This window comes from Somniosus microcephalus, chromosome 11 (genome assembly GCF_052327205.1).
Source record: "Somniosus microcephalus isolate GS21.2 chromosome 11, FLI_Smic_1.0, whole genome shotgun sequence".
Taxonomy (NCBI): domain Eukaryota; kingdom Metazoa; phylum Chordata; class Chondrichthyes; order Squaliformes; family Somniosidae; genus Somniosus; species Somniosus microcephalus.
In genome coordinates this window covers 227,774,226-227,796,828 of record NC_140997.1, presented here as the reverse complement: position 1 = coordinate 227,796,828, position 22,603 = coordinate 227,774,226, and the positions used below count along the sequence as shown (strand labels likewise).

The 22,603-nt window shown below is 51.4% G+C and overlaps 1 protein-coding gene and 1 pseudogene across 6 annotated transcripts in view; one reads left to right on the top strand and one right to left on the bottom strand.

Annotated features, from left to right (window-relative positions):
* Positions 1-22,603, top strand: part of hmces (5-hydroxymethylcytosine binding, ES cell specific) — a 252,846-nt gene that overhangs the window by 132,341 nt on the left and 97,902 nt on the right. For 3 of the 5 annotated variants that reach the window (XM_086002081.1, XM_086002078.1, XM_086002077.1), the window contains one exon: positions 2,289-2,317. The exons of the other annotated variants lie outside the window; for them this stretch is intronic. The gene's annotated coding sequence lies outside the window, so the exon portion shown is untranslated. The remainder of the gene's footprint in view (positions 1-2,288; positions 2,318-22,603) is intronic. 5 annotated transcript variants of the gene reach the window in all.
* The window catches only part of LOC147111316 (uncharacterized), a 53,664-nt pseudogene continuing 37,657 nt past the window's right edge, over positions 6,597-22,603 (bottom strand). Inside the window, exons 6-7 of the transcript XR_015079888.1 lie at positions 11,315-11,395; positions 6,597-8,825 (exon numbers count right to left, since the gene is read on the bottom strand). The product of XR_015079888.1 is annotated as an uncharacterized LOC147111316 (transcript). The remainder of the gene's footprint in view (positions 8,826-11,314; positions 11,396-22,603) is intronic.

Genomic DNA, 22,603 nt, shown 5'->3' with positions numbered 1-22,603 from the left:
ATGACAAAGACTTTGTGTGCGTGACAATAACAGCAACAATTTATATTTGATGTAGCGCCTTTAACGTAATAAAACATCCCAAGGCGCTTCACAGGAGAGGTATCAAAAAAAAATTGACACCGAGCCACATGGGAGCTTGCAAGATCACATTTCGTTGTTCATGTACTTGTGCATTGTACAATGACAATAAAGTTGAATTATTATTATTATTATTATTATTATTATAAGGAGCTGTTCGGGCAAAAGCTTGGTCGAAGAGGTAGGTTTTCAGGAACGTCTTAAAGGAGGAAAGAGAAGTGGAGAGGCAGAGAGGTTTAGTAAGGGAATTCCAGAGCTTAGGACCTAGGCAGCTGAAGGCACGGCCACCAATGGTGGAGCACTTAAAATCGGGGATGTTCACAATAAAGCACAGGAAGTAGGCTATAACTGCAGTGTACAAGGCAATAGTCTCGCACATACAAGATAGAAGGTTCATTAAAACATCAAACTGGTACTGCTTTTCTTCACCAGAATATCTTTTTATTGATTTTTAATAGGACTCTCTAAAGCTCCACTGAATGGTTTCTTGGAACCTGTCTCCTTCCACAACATGGTAAAGACCGAAAGATAATCTCAACCCTCTCAACAGCCAAAAGAGCCAATTTTGAAACCCATTTCTCTTTGATGTCAGATCGCATACCACAAGCAAACAATGAATGCTATATTCATACATAAAGATAACATAATCCCTTCCAATATTATTCTAAAATATAATATTATGAAAAGTAAAATAGATTACGAATAGGGAATTATAGTATTATGGAAAACATTATAAAATTCCAGTAGGGAAGTTTGACACAGATTGTTTGGAATCAAATAGCAAACACATGTTTGTGTATAAAGCTTCCCCATAGGTTCACATTTCCAAGCAGCAATGCATAAATTCCTATTTTATCACCTTCAGCCTGACTCTACTCCAGATCAAAGGATCAGCCTGCTTGGTTTTTTTCAGATGGATTAAAACCCGTTGGCCATTTTTGAGTTTTAAGAACAACAGAATCCATTTTGACCAAGATAGGATTTCAACTTTGGTCACAATCTGTCTGGGCTGCGTGCACATCTTCTTGTTAACTACCACCCAAATCAGAAGAATGCCTCTTCTAAGCTATGACTAATACTACCGAATCTGATTTCAGAGAATACGGCCCAGAAATTCGTCTCGGGCGGTAGTGCAAAGCGGGTGGTATCGGATCGGATCGGATCGGCCGCCCGTTATACGCAGCGCCTGATATTCAGGTCTATCGCAGTCAATAGGACTGAATATCCGGCGCTGCGTATAACGGGCGGCTAATCCGATACTGCCCGTTGTGCCCCACCGTCCGAGACAAATTTCTAGGCCCACAAGTTCAGAAAATTATTAAATGAGCTAAAACAGCTGATTGATTTTATTTATTTCTGGCAGGCAAAAATACCCAGAATACAATACCAGCTCAATCATACTGAAATAATTATTTCCAGTGGTCGATCATATGTATGCTAAGAGATTAAAAATAGAGGTTTGCAGAGATGCACTAAAATTAGCCAAAGTGTTATCAATAATCCAAATTTATGATGAAAAAAATCAACCAATGATGCATTTGTCTCAAACTTAAATGTAACCATTTAAAGATGTGTTTCTGGATTGGTGAGTTCAGATAAAATTTTAACACGCCCTACTACATTCCGCTGTGTGATATTTTTAAGCGGGCATCTTACCCATGAACAAATCCAAAATTTTACGATATAACTATAACCTCTCCTCCTTGGTATAATTCCAGTGAATCTTCACTACCCTTTCAAGGCCTTTTGTAAGTGCCGATAACTACAAAATTAACAAACCTCAAACAAGATTGGAGATTAGAAGAGGTTCCCCATAGCACATAATGGACATGTGAAATAGATTTCCAACAAAAGCAAACTAATTAATACATTCTTTAAAAGGGAGTTAGATAGCTGTATGTTTAGGAGCAGGATTGAAGGTTATTTGGATAAGGACAAGTACCGATGACCAAATACTCAATGTAATGCCATGGTTCTTGTACTGCTGAGACAATGCCATTTTTTTTGAAGGAAGCAACCAGCTAGGGTTGAATAGTGTCGGTTATGAGGTTCAATGCATATTTTGTTAGATTGCTTTTGGGATTCATGAAGATATTTGGCAGAGTTTTCCCTCAGGAGAATTGTACGATAAGGTATATTGTGGCTTTTTACATGGAGTGATTAATCTTCTCTCATTTCTTCCTTTCTTACATACTTGCTGGTTTACACAGATGGACAGCTAATTTAAGGTATTCTCCAGGTAATTTACAAAATAATTACAAAGAGCAATTAAAAACAGGTCTTCTCAAGGAATGGAGAAAGTAGCGGAAACCATGTACGAAATAAGCAACTACTTAGAATTTAGTAGGAAAGAGAAAAGTAGGAAAGCTGTTTTTATACGAAATGTTTCAAATTTTTTTAATTTATTCATTCATGGGATGTGGGCGTCGCTAGCAAGGCTGACATTTATTGCCCATCCCTAATTGCCCTTGAGAAGGTGGTGGTGAGCCACCTTCTTGAACTGCTGCAGTCCATGTGGTGAAGGTACTCCCACAGTGCTGACTTTGTCATAACGGTTTGGTATAACTGAGTGGCTTGTTAGGTCATTTCAGAGGGCAGTTAAGAGTCAACCACATTGCTGTGGGTCAGGAGTCACATATAGGCCAGACTGGGTAAGGACTGCAGGTTTCCTTCCCTAAAGGACATTAGTGAAGCAGATGGCTTTTTACCAATGGATTTTCCGGGGGGGAGGGGGGGGCGAAGGGTGGTCAACGGGCACAATCGATGGTGGGTCGGGTGGGAAAGTGTTTTTTTTCCCCAGCGGGTCGGGACCCCGCTGTGAATCTGCCGCCGCACACACCTTTCCGAGATGTCGAGTCTGTCAGTGCTGAGCGGAGGGGGACCCAATTCAGGTCATTATGACCTTGTTTAGAGATGATTAAGAACACATTTGAGCTCACCTTTTGATTTTACGTGCTTGCCCACGGGGTCCTCGCTGCTCGGGAATCACGTCTGTCAAGCTGAGACGGGAGTTCAGTGGCCATTGAACCAGCTGTTGAGTTCATATGTACAGTAAAAGCTCCCATCTTACAGAGATATCGTCCCTCTGCCACAAGCTCTTCCTCACTGCATTTCCACAACAGATTCACCATGCTGCAAGTCTTTACACAAGTCTCGATCCAGTCTGACTTCATTACCCCTCTCACCATTGACTAGATCACTTCTGTCATCTCTACTTCACCTGCCATCTATTCCATCAGCATAGGTGCCCTTATACTCTCTCACCTCAGAATCCCACCACGATCAGCCCCAACACCAGCAGCACCAGGCACACCAGCAGCACTAACAACAACACCAACCTTCTCCGCAATCAACTGATGCTGCACAAGACACAGTGTAAGATTTGGATCACAAGTCACACACAGATTACCGAAAGTGTCTTAGGAGTCATAGGTCATTTTATTAAGGAGTGGCAGTTCAAATATAATCAAATACAACATGCAATCAGGACAGACATAGTAAACATATGACCTGTAACAGATGAGAGCAGTTTACCGGTCCCGGAACAGACGGACGGGGGTTGAGGCAGAACGGTGGTCTCGGATCCCTGCAGCCTGCGGCAGTGGTCCCTTCCTCTTTGATCGTCTCCCGAGGCTGGCGGAGGTGTTAGGCCGAAGCCAGCATGAGATACACCTCAAAGGAAGCTCTCCCCCTCTCTGCCTATTTTTCCCTTTCAGCTGCCCGTTTATATATACCTTATATTTCAGAGGGCCGGTGGATACCTTGCGTCAATCATTTGTAACCCATTCAATTGTCCCCCTGCCCCATGCCCAGCACTGAGGGAGTGCTGCACTGTTGGAGGTGCCGTCCTCCGGATGTAATGGGGAACGGTAACGTAGTGGTTATGTTACTGGACTAGTGGGGAATTTAAATTCAATTAAATAAATCTGGAATTTAAAAAAAAGCTAGTTTCAGTAATGATTGACCATGAAACTAGCGGATTGTTGTAAAATCCCACCTGGTTCACTAATGTCCTGCTGTAGGTCTGGCCTATATGTGACTCCAGACCCACAGCAATGTGGTTGACTCTTGACCCTCTGAAATGGCCCAGCAAGCCACTCAGTTGTTCAAGGGCAATTGGGGATTGGCAATAAATGCTGGCCTTGTCAGCGATGCCAACATCCCGTGAACGAATAAAAACAAATGTTAAACCGAGGCCCTGTCAGGTAAATGGCACTATTTTGAAGAAGAGCAGGGGAGTTATCCTGGATCCCAGCCAATATTTATCGCTGAAGTCACATCACTAAAACAAATTATCTGGTCATTAGCTCATTGATGTTTGTGGGAGCTTGCTGTGCGCAAATTGACTGCCGCATTTCTGACATTACAACAGTGACTACACTTCAACAGTGCTTAATTGGCTGTAAAGTGCTTTGGGACATCCTGAGGCTATGAAAGGTGCTATAGAAATGCAAGTCTTTCTTTAGCTCTTTCCTGCCTGTTCCAGCAAGAACACTGGCTGCCTAAATCGCGGCTGTCTCAAAAAAAGCAATGGACAGGCCTCCCACTGAAACTCAGTGGGAAGGTTTATTTTCTAATTTTCATCTCATTACCACCCATTTGATGCTCAAAAATACTAAAAATTAGTTCCTGGGATGTGGGTGTCGCTGGCAAGGCCAGCATTTATTGCCCATCCCTAATTACCCTTGAGAAGGTGGTGGTGAGCCGCCTTCTTGAACCGCTGCAGTCCGTGTGGTGATGGTACTTCCACAGTGCTGTTAGAGAGGGAGTTCCAGGATTTTGACCTAACTGCGAGGTATGTCCAAGTCAGGATGGTGTGTGACTTGGAGGGGAACTTGGAGGTGCTGGTGTTCCCATGTGCCTGCTGCCCTTGTGGTAGAGGTCGTGGGTTTGGGAGGTGCTGTTGAAGAAGCCTTGGCGAGTTGCTGCAGTGCATCTTGTAGATGGTACACACTGCAGCCACGATACGCCGGTGGTGGAGGGAGTGAATGTTTAAGGTGTTGGATGGGGTGCCAATCAAGTGGGCTGCTTTGTCCTGGATGGTGTCGAGCTTCTTGAGTGTTGTTGGAGCTGCACTCATCCAGGCAAGTGGAGAGTATTCCATCACACTCCTGACTTGTGCCTTGTAGATGGTGGAAAGCGGCAGTCAGAGAAATCAACAGTTTAAATCAAACATGGCCAAAGTAAATAATAATTCTAATAGGTCTAAGAGCGTTAAAAAAACAAGCCTGAAGGCTTTGTGTCTTAATGCGAGGAGCATTCGTAATAAGGTGGATGAATTGGCTGTGCAAATAGAGGTAAACGAATATGATTTGGTTGGGATTACGGAAACGTGGCTCAAGGATGGCCAAGGCTGGGAACTCAACATCCAGGGGTATTCGATATTCAGGAAAGATAGGCAAAAAGGAAAAGGAGGTGGGGTAGCATTACTGGTTAAAGAAGGGATTAACACAATTGTAAAGAAGGATATTAGCTCTGATGATGTGGAATCTGTATGGGTAGAACTGAGAAATACCAAGGGGCAGAAAACGTTAGTGGGAGTGGTATATAGACCTCCAAACAGTAAGGCGGAGGTTGGTGATGGCATTAAAAGGGAAATTAAAGAAGCGTGCAATAAGGGCACAGCAGTCATCATGGGTGACTTTAATCTACATATAGATTGGGCTAACCAAATTAGTAACAATACTGTGGAGGAGGAATTCCTGGAGTGTTTACGGGATGGTTTCCTGGACCAATATGTCGAGGAACCAACCAGAGATCAGGCCATCTTAGACTGGGTATTATGTAACGAGAAAGGATTAATTAGCAATCTTGTTGTACGAGACCCCTTGGGTCGGAGCGATCATAATATGATCGAATTCTTCATTAAGATGGAGAATGAAGTAGTTGACTCAGAGACTAGGGTCCTAAATTTAAATAAAGGAAACTACGATGGTCTGAGGCACGAGTTGGGTAGGATTGATTGGGGAATGTCACTCAAAGGGTTGACGGTGGATAGGCAATGGCAAACATTCAAAGACCGAATGGATGAACTACAGAATTTGTTCATAGAAACATAGAAGATAGGAGCAGGAGTAGGCCATTCGGCCCTTCGAGCCTGCTCCGCCATTCAATGAGATCATGTTTGGCATAAAAATAAAACAAAAAAGGTGACTCAACCGTGGCGAACAAGGGAAATTAGGGATAGCATAAGATCCAAAGAGAGGACATATAAATTGGCCAGAAAAAGCAATAATCCTGAGGATTGGGAGCAGTTTAGGATTCAACAAAGGAGGACAAAGGGATTAATTAAGAAGGGGAAAATTGAATATGAGAGTAAGCTTGCAGGGAACATAAAAACTGACTGTAAAAGCTTTTATAGATATGTGAAGAGAAAAAGATTGGTGAAGTCAAGCGTAGGTCCCTTGCAGTCAGAATCAGGGGAATTTATAATGGGGAACAAAGAAATGGCAGACCAACTAAATACATATTTTGGTTCTGTCTTCACAAAGGAGGACACAAATAACCTCCCAGAGATGCCGGGGAACATAGGGTCTGATGAAAGGGTGGAACTGAAAGAAATCAGTATTTGTAGGGAAATGGTGTTAGGGAAATTGATTGGACTGAAGGCCGATAAAACCCAAGGGCCTGATAATCTACATCCTAGGGTACTGAAGGAAGTGGCCCTAGAAATAGTAGATGCATTGCTGATCATCTTCCAACATTCGATGGAATCTGGAACAGTACCCATGGATTGGAGGGTAGCTAATGTTACCCCACTATTCAAAAAAGGTGGTGGAGAGAAAACTTGGAATTACAGACCAGTAAGCCTGACATCGGTAGTGGGGAAAATGGTAGAGTCCATTATAAAAGATGTAATAGCAGAGCACTTGGAAAACAGTGACAGGATCGGACAAAGTCAACATGGATTTACAAAAGGTAAATCGTGCTTGACTAATCTACTGGAATTTTTTGAGTATGTAACTGGTCAAATATATAAGGGAGAACCAGTGGATGTGGTGTATCTGGACTTTCAGAAGGCCTTCGATAAGGTCCCGCATAAGAGATTAGCATGTAAAGTTAAGGCACATGGGATTGGGGGCAAGGTATTGACTTGGATAGAGAACTGGTTGGCAGACAGAAAGCAAAGAGTTGGAATAAACGGGTCTTTTTCCGAATGGCAGGCAGTGACTAGTGGGGTACCGCAGGGATCAGTCCTTGGACCACAGCTATTCACAATATATATAAATGATCTGGACAAGGGAACTAGATGTAATATCTCCAAATTTGCAGATGACACAAAGCTGGGTGGGCGTGTGTGCTGTGAGGAGGATGTCGAGAAACTCCAGGATGATTTGGACATGTTGGGTGATTGGGCAGAAACATGGCAGATGCAATATAACGTGGATAAATGTGAGGTTATCCACTTTGGTGGCAAAAACAGGAAGGCAGATTATTATCTGATTGGGAGAAGGGGAAGTACAACGAGACCTGGGTGTCCTTGTGCACCAGTCGCTGAAGGTAAGCATGCAGGTGCAGCAGGCGGTTAAGAAGGCAAATGGTATGTTGGCCTTCGTAGCAAGAGGGTTTAAGTACAGGAACAAGGATGTCTTGCTGCAGTTGTACAGGGCCTTGGTGAGACCACATCTTGAGTATTGTGTGCAGTTTTGGTCGCCTTATCTGAGGAAGGATGTTCTTGCCATGGAGGGAGTGCAGCGAAGATTCACCAGGCTGATACCTGGGATGGCAGGAATGACGTATGAGGAGAGATTGGGTCGATTGGACTTGTACTCGCTGGAGTTTAGAAGAATGAGAGCTGATCTTATAAAATTCTGACAGGACTGGACAGACTAGATGCAGGAAGGATGTTCCCGATGGCGGGGGAGTCCAGAACCAGGGGTCACAGTCTAAGGGTAAGGGGTAAGCCATTTAGGACAGAAATGAGGAGAATTTCTTCACCCAGAGAGTGGTGAACCTGTGGAACTCTCTACCACAGAAGGCAGTGGAGGCCAGTTCATTAAATATATTCAAGAAGGAGTTGGATATATTTCTTAAGGCTAAAGGGATCAAGGGATATGGAGAGAAAGCAGGGACCGGGTACTGAATTTGGTTGATCAGCCATGATCGCATTGACTGGCAGAGCAGGCTCAAGGGGCCGAATGGCCTACTCCTACTCCTATCTTCTATGTTTCTATGAAAGGCTTTGGGGAGTCAGGAGGTGAGCCTTGACTCATTCCATATTTTGTTTCTGTCACTATCCCAATGACACTGAAGACTGGACCGTGGGCACTCAAAGGAATATTAATGAGTAACAGTGGACTGAGAGGAGTGAGATTCAGGCCTAGAAGCTTTTACCGCTTCACCTTTCTTATATTTGGCTGGCTTTGCGTGTCTGAAATCAACTTTCTCCATTTTGTTTTTGGATTTTATGTCTCCTGCATCATGGGTGATATTCATGTTTTTTAGCATTGTGATCTGGATGCTGGTTAAACAGTTCCACACAGCTTTTGGCACAACGAACTTATGTAGATTAAATAACCCATATTTCTTCTGTACACATTTCTCAAGCAAGTGGAAGTACACATTGGATTTCTGAAAAGCAAGTTGCCTCTGTCTACATGGACCATAGTATTCTCGAACATCTTGTGTTCTCAATATCAAATCTGTGTTTTTCCCATCAAGGAGCTGTTTGGTACATCCGTAACATTTCTTCGGCTTCTTTTTCAACGCGCAGAGGAGGACAACTTCAAATGTTTTTACCTGCTTTTCTGAAATACAAAGTAGGACACGATGTCAGTAACGTACACATTGAACAGAGTAGCTCACAGAAGTACAACAGAGGCTGCAACAGGCCATTCAGCCCAATCAGTCCATGTCGCCGTTTATCCTCCACGCGAGAAAAGAGCTTTAATCACATTTACTCACCTCGTTCCCATATCTCTTCAACACCTTTTCTTTGATCCACCTGTTCAATCTAATCATCAGTGTTGACATAGTTTCTGCCTCAACCGCTATCACTGGAAGCGAATTTCACAGCCTCACAACTCTGCGTAAAGAAGGTTTTCCCGCCCTGTGTTCTAAATCTCTTGCATTTAATCTTGTATCTATGACCCCTCAACTACTGGAAACATAGAATAGATTCATAGACACTTACAGCACAGAAGGAGGCCGTTCGGCCTGTCGTGCCTGTGCTTTTTTGACCACCTTATCAACTTGCCCTGAAACAGTCTGCTTCTTTCTACCCTGTCCCATCCTTCCATAATTAAAAAAAAATTCTAATATATTGCCTCGTAATTGGAGTTCTAACATAAAAAGACCCAACTTTTCAAGTCTTTCTTCATATTTGTATTTCCTCATATCAGCCAGCATCCCAGTAAATCTGTGTTTTATCCTCTCTACAGCCTTCTATAGTATGGAGCCCAAATAGATCAATTGTATATTGTTTAAATAACTTTTACAACATATCCTGATTCGTCTCTGCAAGTCTAATATATTTTTGATCTCTTTGGGTACAGTTGTACAGACAGTTTAGTGATGTGACATAGTGTGTGCACATCAATGGAAGAGGGCAGTCGGAGGCTATCTCACATTGGCTTGAGTTCCTACTGAGTGCAGTGTAACCATACTGAGAGAAACATTCCATTTTGTGTTGTCTTTAGGCAATAATCTGGAGTCCTTGACCAGGCTCAGACATAAAACAGGGAATGTATTCCTTAAGGCTATAGGCCACTCTAATAAATACCCCCATTCTGTTTGTACAACGGATGAAGGAGGGGATTATTTTTCATGTACCCTTCCCTGCCTGAGAACGTTGAATCTGTTAGGGTTGGTCTTGAACCAGCACCATGCCACTCTGTAGCATCATGCATTGGAGCAGATCACCATGCTGCCTATGTGTGTCTGCACTTGGTGCAGCTCCATGGAGACCCAGACTTCTATTCCTTTTGCTTTGTGCTCACCAATTGGAACTTAAAGAACAATATCCCACCTAAATATGTGAAATTTAGATTGGCATTTTGCTGCTGGTATAGATTTACAAATGAGGGTCCATTTGTGAGGTGGGAATGGTGGATCAGTGTTTGTTCTAGGACAGGGTGAGGAAATTTTGGTATAGGGCAGCCATCTTTTTAATATTGCATGACAGAAAATAGGATTTAGCGTCAATAGTGATTCGTGCTCAGGTTTTGAATAAAATCGTCCCATTTCTTAGAAGCAATGTGATATTTGGAGATTGTGTTGGGAATTCAACCTTTCCCTGATGCAACTTAAATATGATGCGCTGTAAATGAAATAAACACTTTGAAAAGGTGCCCATGGGATTCATTAGCCATAATATGTGGAGATAAACAAATAGAGGAGGACCAATGCCTCAAATTGAAAATTCCCATCCTCGTGTTTAAATCCCTTCAAGGCCTTGCTTCTTCTCTAGCTTTACAACCCACCCTCTGAACTCTCCATTCCTCTGACTCTAGCATCTTATGCATACCCCCACCGTCCCCTTTGCTCCACCATTGGCGGCCGTGCCTTCAGCCGCCGAGGCCCCATGCTCTGGAATTCCCTCCCTAAACCCCTCTGCCTCTCCACCTCTCTCGCTTCCATTAAGCCCCTCCTTAAAACCTACCTCTTTGGCCAAGCTTTTAGTTACCTCTCATAATATCTCCTTCTTTGTCTTGGTGTCTATTTTTGCTTGATTACACTTCTGTGAAGCACCTTGTGACATTAAAGACGCTACAGAAATGCAAGTTGTTGCTGCTATTTCTGTTGCAGTGGGAAAACTTGGTTACTTGAATGTAATAGTAAACCGGCACTCTCATGTTCTAGTTTTTTGCTTTTTTTTAAAGCACTGCCACTCCTTCTTTCCCTTCATTTCCCTATCTCAAAGAAACAGTCACCAGATTGTTAACTGTATTTAAATAAATGTCATAAGAAACTAATCCTGTTTCACATCTGGTCATTCATTCAGTTGCTACTTGCTGAATACAAATTGGCGACCCCATTTGCCTACATAACCAGAGTAACTGCACTTTAAGAAACACTTCCTCTGTTGAAAAAAAGCTAAGCAGTGCCGTAAAACTCTTAACTGCTTCTTCAACAGATATTAGTTCTTGCGTCGGTGTCATTTGGCTCTGAAACAGCTATCTTCTCTAGGAGCCTGTTCCACATGTTTGCTATCCTGAACAGGAAGGAGTTCCAATTTCTAAAATTAATAACGGCAGCAATTTCACTCCCGGAGGAGCTAAAACAAAAGTAATCTTACCTGCCCTTTCAGTTTCTGGTACTTTCTGCTTATGTTTTGCTTCACGTTTCCGTTTGGAGCTCTTACTGGTCATTGGTGTGTCTATAACAAAGCAAAATATCCTCTAAATTGACTTGAATACACACACACACACACACAACGGGACTGAGGATTTTCAATACTACAATGGCCATTGCTTTTTTATGAGGTTTTCATTCTTCTTAACGCCAATACACCATCCTGCACAACTTTCCCCCCTCTCAACCTCATTATGTTGAAATCCAGACTCACTGGAGTCAATAGTAACCCCCCTCCCCATGCAACGGCAAGAGGGAGAGGATTGGGTTGGGGGCGGGGGGAAGTTGAAAATTAAAAATCAGGGAATGTGTCCCCAACCCACTGTGTACGCGCCCTTGCTTTTATTACTGCAGAAGGTTTTGAATCATGCGAGTATCCAATCTTGGAGAGGCGGGACAGAGATTATAATATTTAGATCAGGCTCCCACAGTGCAGGTAGGCTCGGGAAACCCGGCAGCAAAATGGGGCTGAGAGCTGCCGGCTCCAGAAGGCAAGTGCTTTTTATAGCAGTTCTTGTGGGCCAGGAGGAGCAGGGTTGCTCTCCCCCTCCCCGACCCCGCCTCTCAAGCAAACCTTCGGCCTTCTCTCTGCCAATTGCAGCCTCTCCTCGCTGCCGTGATCTGTGACCCCCGCCCCCGCCCCAAAACGGCCTCCCCCGCGATCCGACCCACTCCCCTCCCCCTCGCAACCCCGAACTTCGGCCTGCCCTGCGATCTGCTGACGCCCTCCCCCTCCAACCCTCAATTGCCCTGTCATCAGCTAACCGACCCCACTCCAACCCCCGATCTCCGGCCTGACCTGCAATCCGACCCCCGCCACACTCCAACCCCCGATCTCCGGCCTGCCCTGCAATCCGACCCCCGCTACACTCCAACCCCCGATCTCCGGCCTGCCCTGCAATCAGCCAACCCCCGCCACACTCCAACCACCGATCTCCGGCCTGACCTACAATCAGACCCCCGCCACACTCCAACCCCCGATCTCCGGCCTGCCCTGCAATCCGACCCCCACCACACTCCAACCCCCGATCTCCGGCCTGCCCTGCAATCAGACCCCCGCCACACTCCAACCCCCGATCTCTGGCCTGCCCTGCAATCAGACCCCCATCACACTCCAACCCCCGAACTCTGGCCTACCCTGCAATCCGAACCCCGCCACTCTACAACCCCCGATCTCCGGCCTGCCCTGCAATCCGACCCCCGCCACACTCCAACCCGTGATCTCCGGCCTGCCCTGCAATCCGACCCCCGCCACACTCCAACCCCCGATCTCCGGCCTGCCCTGCAATCCGACCCCCGCCACACTCCAACCCGTGATCTCCGGCCTGCCCTGCAATCCGACCCCCGCCACACTCCAACCCCCGATCTCCGGTCTGCCCTACAATGCGACCCCCGCCACACTCCAACCCCCGATCTCCGGCCTGCCCTACAATCCGACCCCCGCCACACTCCAACCCCTGATCTCCGGCCTGCCCTACAATCAGACCCCCGCCACACTCCAACCCCCGATCTCCGGCCTGCCCTACAATCAGACCCCCGCCACACTCCAACCCTCGATCTCCGGCCTGCCCTACAATCCGACCCCCACCACACTCCAACCCCCGATCTCCGGCCTGCCCTGCAATCCGAACCCCGCCACACTCCAACCCCCGATCTCTTGCCTGCCCTGCAACCCAACCCCCGCCACACTCCAACCCCCGATCTCCGGCCTGCCCTACAATCTGACCCCCGCCACACTCCAACCCCCGATCTCCGGCCTGCCCTACAATCCGACCCCCGCCACACTCCAACCCCCGATCTCTGGCCTGCCCTGCAATCCGACCCCCGCCACACTCCAACCCCCGATCTCCGGTCTGCCCTACAATCTGACCCCCGCCACACTCCAACCCCCGATCTCTGGCCTGCCCTACAATCAGACCCCCGTCACACTCCAACCCCCGATCTCTGGCCTGCCCTACAATCCGACCCCCGCCACACTCCAACCCCCGATCTCTGGCCTGCCCTACAATCCGACCCCCGCCACACTCCAACCCCCGATCTCCGGCCTGCCCTGCAATCCGACCCCCGCCACACTCCAACCCCTGATCTCCGGCCTGCCCTACAATCCGACCTCCGCCACACTCCAACCCCCGATCTCCGGCCTGCCGCGCAATCCGACCCCCGCCACACTCCAACCCCCCATCTCCGGCCTGACCTGCAATCCGACCCCCGCCACACTCCAACCCCCGATCTCCGGCCTGCCCTGCAATCCGACCCCCGTCACACTCCAACCCCCGATCTCTGGCCTGCCCTACAATCCGACCCCCACCACACTCCAAACCCCGATCTCCGGCCTGCCCTGCAATCCGACCCCCGCCACACTCCAACCCCGGATCTCCGGCCTGCCCTACAATCAGACCCCCGCCACACTCCAACCCCCGATCTCCGGCCTGCCCTGCAATCAGACCCCCGCCACACTCCAACCCCCGATCTCCGGCCTACCCTACAATCAGACCCCCGCCACACTCCAACCCCGGTCTCTGGCCTGCCCTACAATCCGATCCCCGCCACACTCCAACCCCCGATCTCTGGCCTGCCCTACAATCAGACCCCCGCCACACTCCAACCCCCGATCTCCGGCCTGCCCTACAATCAGACCCCCGCCACACTCCAACCCCCGATCTCTGGCCTGCCCTACAATCCGACCCCCGCCACACTCCAACCCCCGATCTCCGGCCTGACCTACAATCTGACCCCCGCCACACTGCTCCATGTGGGAAGTCAGGGATGCTGCCAGTGTCCCTGACGACCATGTGTGCGGGAAATGCATCCAGCTGCAGCTACTTGTAGACCGCATCGCGGCGCTCGAGCTGCGGGTGGATGAATTTTGGAGCATGCGCGATGCTGAGAGGCTCGTGGATAGCACGTTTAGCGAGTTGTTCACGCCTCAGGGTAGGGCAGCACGGGGGTGACCATCAGGCGGAGCAACAAAGGCAGGCAGGTAGTGCAGGGAACCCCTGCGGACATCCCCCTTTCAAACAAGTATACCGCTTTGGATACTGTTGAGGGGGATGACTCACCAGGGGAAGGCAGCAGCAGCCAACTTCCTGGCACTGGGGGTGCTCCTGCTGCCCAGGAAGGGGGGAAAAAGAGTGGGAGAGCAATAGTGGTAGGGGATTCTATAGTAAGGGGAACAGATAGGCGTTTCTGTGGCCGTAGACGTGAATCCAGGATGGTTTGTTGCCTCCCTGGTGCCAGGGTCAAGGATGTCACTGAGCGGCTGCAGGGCATTCTGGAGGGGGAGGGTGAACAGCCAGTGGTCGTGGTCCACATTGGTACCAACGACATAGGTAAAAAGAGGGATGAGGTCCTGCAGCAAGAATTTAGGGAGCTAGGGGCAAGATTAAGGAGCAGGACCTCAAAGGTTGTAATCTCTGGATTACTCCCGGTGCCACGTGCTAGTGAGTATAGGAATGGGAGGATAGAACAGATGAATGCGTGGCTAAAGGGATGGTGCAGAAGGGAGGGCTTTAGTTTCCTGGATCACTGGGTCTGCTTCTGGGACAGGTGGGACTTGTACAAGTCGGACGGTTTACACCTGAACCAGAGGGGAACCAATATCCTTGCGGGGAGGTTTGCTAGCACTGCTGGGGGGGGTTTAAACTAACTCGGCAGGGGGATGGAATACAGAGTGGAGCTATAGTAGGGGGTGATGTACAGCCAAATACGGAGGAAAAAACAAGTCAGCAGGGAAGGCAGAGCAAAGATGTGAAGGCAAAAGGGAATATGGCAGGGCTGGAAGGCATTTATTTTAATGCACGGAGTCTTGCAAATAAGGTGGATGAACTGAAGTTGTTGTTGAACACATGGGAGTACGATATTGTTGCTATCACGGAGACATGGTTGAGGGAGGGTCAGGACTGGCAGCTGAATATTCCGGGGTATAGAATCTTCAGGCGAGACAGAGGGGGGTGTAAAAGGGGAGGGGGTGTTGCAATATTAATTAAGGAGTCAATTACTGCTGTAAGGAGGGATGATATACTAGCGGGTTCCTCTAATGAGGCCATATGGGTAGAACTTAAAAACAAAAAGGGGGCAAGCACTTTGCTGGGAGTGTACTATAGGCCCCCAAACAGTCAGGGGGAGATAGAGGAACAGATATGTAGGCAAATCTCAGAAAAGTGTGAAAATAATAGGGTAATAATAGTGGGGGATTTCAACTTCCCCAATATAAATTGGGATAGTCAGAGTGTGAAAGGTTTAGAGGGTGCAGAATTCTTAAAGTGCATCCAGGAGAGCTTTTTGAGCCAACATGTAGAAAGTCTTACAAGAGAGGGGCGGTACTGGACCTAATTCTAGGGAATGTAGCCGGGCAGGTGGTGGAAGTGTCTGTAGGAGAGCATTTTGGCGATAGTGACCATAATTCGGTGAGATTTAAGGTGGTCATGGAAAAAGACAAAGACGGCCCGGAAATAAGGGTTCTAAATTGGGGGAAGGCCGATTTTAATAAGATAAGGCAGGATCTGGCCAAAGTGGACTGGGAGCAGCTACTTATAGGAAAATCCACATCAAAACAGTGGGAGGCTTTCAGAAGGGAAATAGAGAGAGTACAACACCAACATGTTCCTGTAAAGGTCAAGGGTGGGACCAACAAGCAAAGGGAACCTTGGATGACAAGGGCTATACAAAAATGCATTAGGAAAAAAAGGGGGGCTTTTGGCAGTTACAAAAGACAAAAGACGGAGGAAGACCTAGAGGAGTATAAAAGGTGCAGGGGCATACTTAAAAAGGAAATTAGGAGGGCGAGGAGGGGCCATGAAATAACACTGGCGAGCAAAATAAAGGAAAATCCTAAGATGTTTTATAAGTATATTAAGGGCAAGAGGATAACCAGGGAAAGGGTAGGGCTCATTAGGGGCCAAAGTGGCAAGCTGTGTGTAGAGCCAGATGAAGTAGGTGGGGTTTTAAATGAATTTTTTGCCTCTGTGTTCACTATGGAGAAAGACGATGTAGACATAGAAGTCGGGCAAGGGGACTGTGACATACTTGAACATATTAGCATCGAGAGGGAGGAGGTACTAGCGGTTTTAGCAGGCCAAAAAGTGGATAAATCCCCAGGCCCGGACGAGATGTATCCCAGGCTGTTGTGTGAGGCAAAGGAGGAGATTGCAGGGGCTCTGACACAAATTTTCAGAACCTCTCTGGCCACAGGGGATGTACCAGAGAACTGGAGAACAGCTAACGTAGTACCATTATTCAAGAAGGGTAGCAGGGATAAACCAGGGAATTACAGGCCAGTGAGCCTAACATCTGTGGTAGGGAAATTATTGGAAAAAATTCTGAGGGACAAAATTAGTCTCCACTTGGAGAGGCAAGGGTTAATTGGGGATAGTCAGCATGGCTTTGTCAAGGGTAAATCGTGTCTGACCAATCTGATTGAATTTTTCGAGGGGGTGACTAGGTGTGTGGATGAGGGAAATGCTGTGGATGTGGTTTACATGGACTTCAGTAAAGCTTTTGACAAAGTCCCGCATAGGAGACTGGTCAAGAAGGTAAGAGCCCATGGGATCCAGGGGGCCTTGGCGCGTTGGATCCTAAACTGGCTGAGTGGCAGGAGGCAGAGGGTGATGGTCGAAGGTTGCTTTTGTGACTGGAAGCCTGTGTCCAGTGGGGTACCTCAGGGATCGGTGCTGGGTCCCTTGCTGTTTGTGATCTACATTAATGATTTGGATGAGAATGTAAAGGGTATGATCAGTAAGTTCGCGGATGACACGAAAATTGGTGGGGTGGTAAATTGCGAGGAGGAAAGCCTCAGGCTACAGGACGATATTAACGGGTTGGTCAGATGGGCGGAAAAGTGGCAAATGGAATTTAACCCGGAAAAGTGCGAGGTGATGCATTTTGGACGGACAAATAAGGCAAGGGAATACACAATGAGTGGTAGGACCCTAGGAAGTACAGAGGGTCAGAGGGACCTTGGTGTACATGTACATAGATCCCTGAAGGCAGCGGAACAGGTAGATAAGGTGGTTAAAAAGGCATATGGGATACTTGCCTTCATTAGCAGAGGCATAGAATATAAGAGCAGGGAGGTTATGATGGAGCTGTACAAAACGCTGGTGAGGCCACAGCTGGAGTACTGTGTGCAGTTCTGGTCGCCTCACTATAGGAAGGATGTGATTGCTTTGGAGAGGGTGCAGAGAAGATTCACCAGGATGCTACCTGGGATGGAGCGCCTCAGCTATGAAGAAAGACTAAACAGGCTGGGGTTGTTTTCCTTGGAGCAAATGAGGCTGAGGGAGGACCTGATTGAGGTGTACAAAATGATGAGGGGCATAGATAGGGTAGATAAAGAGGAACTTTTCCCCTTAGTAGGGGGGTCAATAACAAGGGGGCATAGATTCAGGGTAAGGGGCAGGAGATTTAGAGGGGATTTGAGGAGGAACTTTTTCACCCAGAGGGTGGTTGGAAGCTGGTACTCACTGCCTGAAAGGGTGGTAGAGGCAGGAACCCTCACAACATTCAAGAAGCATTTGGATGGGCACTTGAAATGCCATTGCATACAAGGCTATGGACCAAATGCTGGAAAATGGGATTAGACTGGACAGGGATTGATGGACGGCACAGACACGATGGGCCGAAGGGCCTCTTTCTGCGCTGTAAAACTCTATGACTCTATGACTCCAACCCCCGATCTCCGGCCTGCCCTGCAATCCGACCCCCGCCACACTCCAACCCCCGATCTCCGGCCTGCCCTACAATCTGACCCCCGCCACACTCCAAGCCCCGATCTCCGGCCTGCCCTACAATCCGACCCCCGCCACACTCCAACCCCCGATCTCTGGCCTACCCTACAATCCGACCCCCGCCACTCTCCAACCCCCGATCTCCGGCCTGCCCTACAATCCGACCCCCGCCACACTCCAACCCCCGATCTCCGGCCTGCCCTGCAATCCGACCCCCGCCACACTCCAACCCCCGATGTCCGGCCTGCCCTGCAATCAGACCCCCGCCACACTCCAACCCCCGATCTCTGGCCTGCCCTGCAATCCGACCCCCGCCACACTCCAAACCCCGATCCCCGGCCTGCCCTGCAATCCGACCCCCGCCACACTCCAACCCCGATCTTCGGCCTGCCCTACAATCAGACCCCCGCCGCACTCCAACCCCCGATCTCCGGCCTGCCCTACAATCCGACCCCCGTCACACTCCAACCCCGATCTCCGGCCTGCCCTACAATCTGACCCCCGTCACACTCCAACCCCTGATCTCCGGCCTGCCCTGCAATCCGACCCCCGCCACACTCCAACCCCCGATCTCCGGCCTGCCCTGCAATCCGAGCCCCGCCACACTCCAACCCCCGATCTCCGGCCTGCCCTGCAATCAGACCCCCGTCACACTCCAACCCCGATCTCCGGCCTGCCCTGCAATCCGACCCCCCCCACACTCCAACCCCCGATCTCCGGCCTGCCCTGCAATCAGACCCCCGCCACACTCCAACCCCCGATCTCCGGCCTGCCCTGCAATCCGACCCCCGCCACACTCCAACCCCCGATCTCCGGCCTGCCCTACAATCAGACCCCCGCCACACTCCAACCCCCGATCTCTGGCCTGCCCTACAATCCGACCCCCGCCACACTCCAACCCCCGATCTCTGGCCTGCCCTACAATCCGACCCCCGCCACACTCCAACCCCCGATCTCCGGCCTGCCCTACAATCAGACCCCCGCCACACTCCAACCCCCGATCTCTGGCCTGCCCTACAATCCGACCCCCGTCACACTCCAACCCCGATCTCCGGCCTGCCCTGCAATCCGACCCCCGCCACACTCCAACCCCCGATCTCTGGCCTGACCTGCAATCTGACCCCCGCCACACTCCAACCCCCGATCTCCGGCCTGCCCTACAATCCGACCCCCGCCACACTCCTACCCCCGATCTCTGGCCTGACCTGCAATCTGACCCCCGCCACACTCCAACCCCCGATCTCCGGCCTGCCCTCCAATCCGACCCCCGCAACACTCCAACCCCCGATCTCTGGCCTGACCTGCAATCTGACCCCCGCCACACTCCAACCCCCGATCTCCGGCCTGCCCTGCAATCTGACCCCCGCCACACTCCAACCCCCGATCTCCGGCCTGCCCCACAATTCGACCCCCGCCACACTCCAACCCCCGATCTCCGTCCTGCCCTGCCATCAGACCCCCGCCACACTCCAACCCCCGATCTCCGGCCTGCCCTACAATCCGATCCCCGCCACACTCCAACCCCCGATCTCTGGCCTGCCCTACAATCCGACCCCCGCCACACTCCAACCCCCGATCTCTTGCCTGCGCTGCAATCCGACCCCCCCACACTCCAACCCCCGATCTCCGGCCTGCCCTGCAATCAGACCCCCGCCACACTCCAACCCCCGATCTCCGGCCTGCCCTACAATCCGACCCCCGCCACACTCCAACCCGTGATCTCCGGCCTGCCCTGCAATCCGACCCCCGCCACACTCCAACCCGTGATCTCCGGCCTGCCCCACAATCCGACCCCCGCCACACTCCAACCCCCGATCTCCGGCTTGCCCCACAATCCGACCCCCGCCACACTCCAACCCCCGATCTCCGGCCTGCCCTGCAATCCGACCCCCGCCACACTCCAACCCCCGATCTCATGCCTGCCCTGCAATCCGAAACCCGCCACACTCCAACCCCCGATCTCTTGCCTGCCCTGCAACCCGACCCCCGCCACACTCCAACCCCCGATCTCCGGCCTGCCCTACAATCTGACCCCCGCCACACTCCAACCCTCGATGTCCGACCTGCCCTACCATCCGACCCCCGCCACACTCCAACCCCCGATCTCCGGCCTGCCCTACAATCCGACCCCCGCCACACTCCAACCCCCGCTCTCCGGCCTGCCCTGCAATCCGACCCCCGCCACACTCCAACCCCCGATCTCCGGCCTGACCTGCAATCCGACTCCCGCCACACTCCAACCCCCGATGTCCGACCTGCCCTACAATCCGACCCCCGCCACACTCCAACCCCCGATCTCCGGCCTGACCTGCAATCCGACTCCCGCCACACTCCAACCCCCGACCTCTGGCCTGCCCTGCAATCCGACCCCTGCCACACTCCAACCCCCGATGTCCGGCCTGCCCTGCAATCAGACACCCGCCACACTCCAACCCCCGATCTCCGGCCTGCCCTGCAATCAGACCCCCGCCACACTCCAACCCCCGATCTCTGGCCTGCCCTGCAATCAGACCCCCGCCACACTCCAACCCCCGATCTCCGGCCTGCCCTTCAATCAGACCCCCGCCACACCCCAACCCCCGATCTCCGGCCTGCCCTACAATCCGACCCCCGTCACACTCCAACCCCGATCTCCGGCCTGCCCTGCAATCCGACCCCCGCCACACTCCAACCCCGGTCTCTGGCCTGCCCTACAATCCGATCCCCGCCACACTCCAACCCCCGATCTCTGGCCTGCCCTACAATCAGACCCCCGCCACACTCCAACCCCCGATCTCTGGCCTGCCCTGCAATCAGACCCCCGCCACACTCCAACCCCCGATCTCTGGCCTGCCCTACAATCAGACCCCCGCCACACTCCAACCCGTGATCTCTGGCCTGCCCCGCAATCCGACCCCCGCCACACTCCAACCCCCGATCTCCGGCCTGCCCTACAATCAGACCCCCGCCACACTCCAACCCCCGATCTCCGGCCTGCCCTACAATCCGACCCCCGCCACACTCCAACCCCCGATCTCCGGCCTGCCCTACAATCCGACCCCCGCCACACTCCAACCCCCGATCTCCGGCCTGCCCTGCAATCAGACCCCCGCCACACTCCAACCCCCGATCTCCGGCCTGCCCTGCAATCCGACCCCCGCCACACTCCAACCCCGGTCTCTGGCCTGCCCTACAATCCGACCCCCGCCACACTCCAACCCCCGATCTCAGGCCTGCCCTGCAATCAGACCCCCGCCACACTCCAACCCCCGATCTCCGGCCTGCCCTACAATCAGACCCCCGCCACACTCCAACCCCCGATCTCTGGCCTGCCCTGCAATCCAACCCCCGCCACACTCCAACCCCCGATCTCTGGCCTGCCCTACAACCCGACCCCCGCCACACTCCAACCACCGATTTCCGGCCTGCCCTGCAATCCGCCACCCGCCACACTCCAACCCCCGATCTCCGGCCTGCCCTGCAATCAGACCCCCGCCACACTCCAACCCCCGATCTCCGGCCTGCCCTACAATCAGACCCCCGCCACACTCCAACCCCCGATCTCTGGCCTGCCCTGCAATCCAACCCCCGCCACACTCCAACCCCCGATCTCTGGCCTGCCCTACAACCCGACCCCCGCCACACTCCAACCACCGATTTCCGGCCTGCCCTGCAATCCGCCACCCGCCACACTCCAACCCCCGATCTCCGGCCTGCCCTACAGTCCGACCCCCGCCACACTCCAATCTCCGGCCTGCCCTACAATCAGACCCCCGCCACACTCCTACCCCCGATCTCCGGCCTGACCTGCAATCAGACCCCCGCCACACTCCAACCCCCGATCTCCGGCCTGCCCTGCAATCAGACCCCCGCCACACTCCAACCCCCGATCTCCGGCCTGCCCTGCAATCAGACCCCCACCACACTCCAACCCCCAATCTCCGGCCTGCCCTACAATCAGACCCCCGCCACACTCCAACCCCGGTCTCTGGCCTGCCCTACAATCCGATCCCCGCCACACTCCAACCCCCGATCTCTGGCCTGCCCTACAATCCGATCCCCGCCACACTCCAACCCCCGATCTCTGGCCTACCCTGCAATCCGACCCCCGCCACACTCCAACCCCCGATCTCCGGCCTGCCCTACAATCAGCCGACGCCCGCCACACTCCAACCCCCGATCTCTGGCCTGCCCTGCAATCAGACCCCCGCCACACTCCAACCCCCGATCTCCGGCCTGCCCTACAATCAGCCGACCCCCGCCACACTCCAACCCCCGATCTCCGGCCTGCCCTACAATCAGACCCCCGCCACACTCCAACCCCCGATCTCCGGCCTGCCCTACAATCCGACCCCCGTCACACTCCAACCCCGATCTCCGGCCTGCCCTGCAATCCGACCCCCGCCACACTCCAGCCCCCGATCTCTGGCCTGACCTGCAATCAGACCCCCGCCACACTCCAACCCCCGATCTCCGGCCTGCCCTACAATCCGACCCCCGCCACACTCCAACTCCCGATCTCTGGCCTG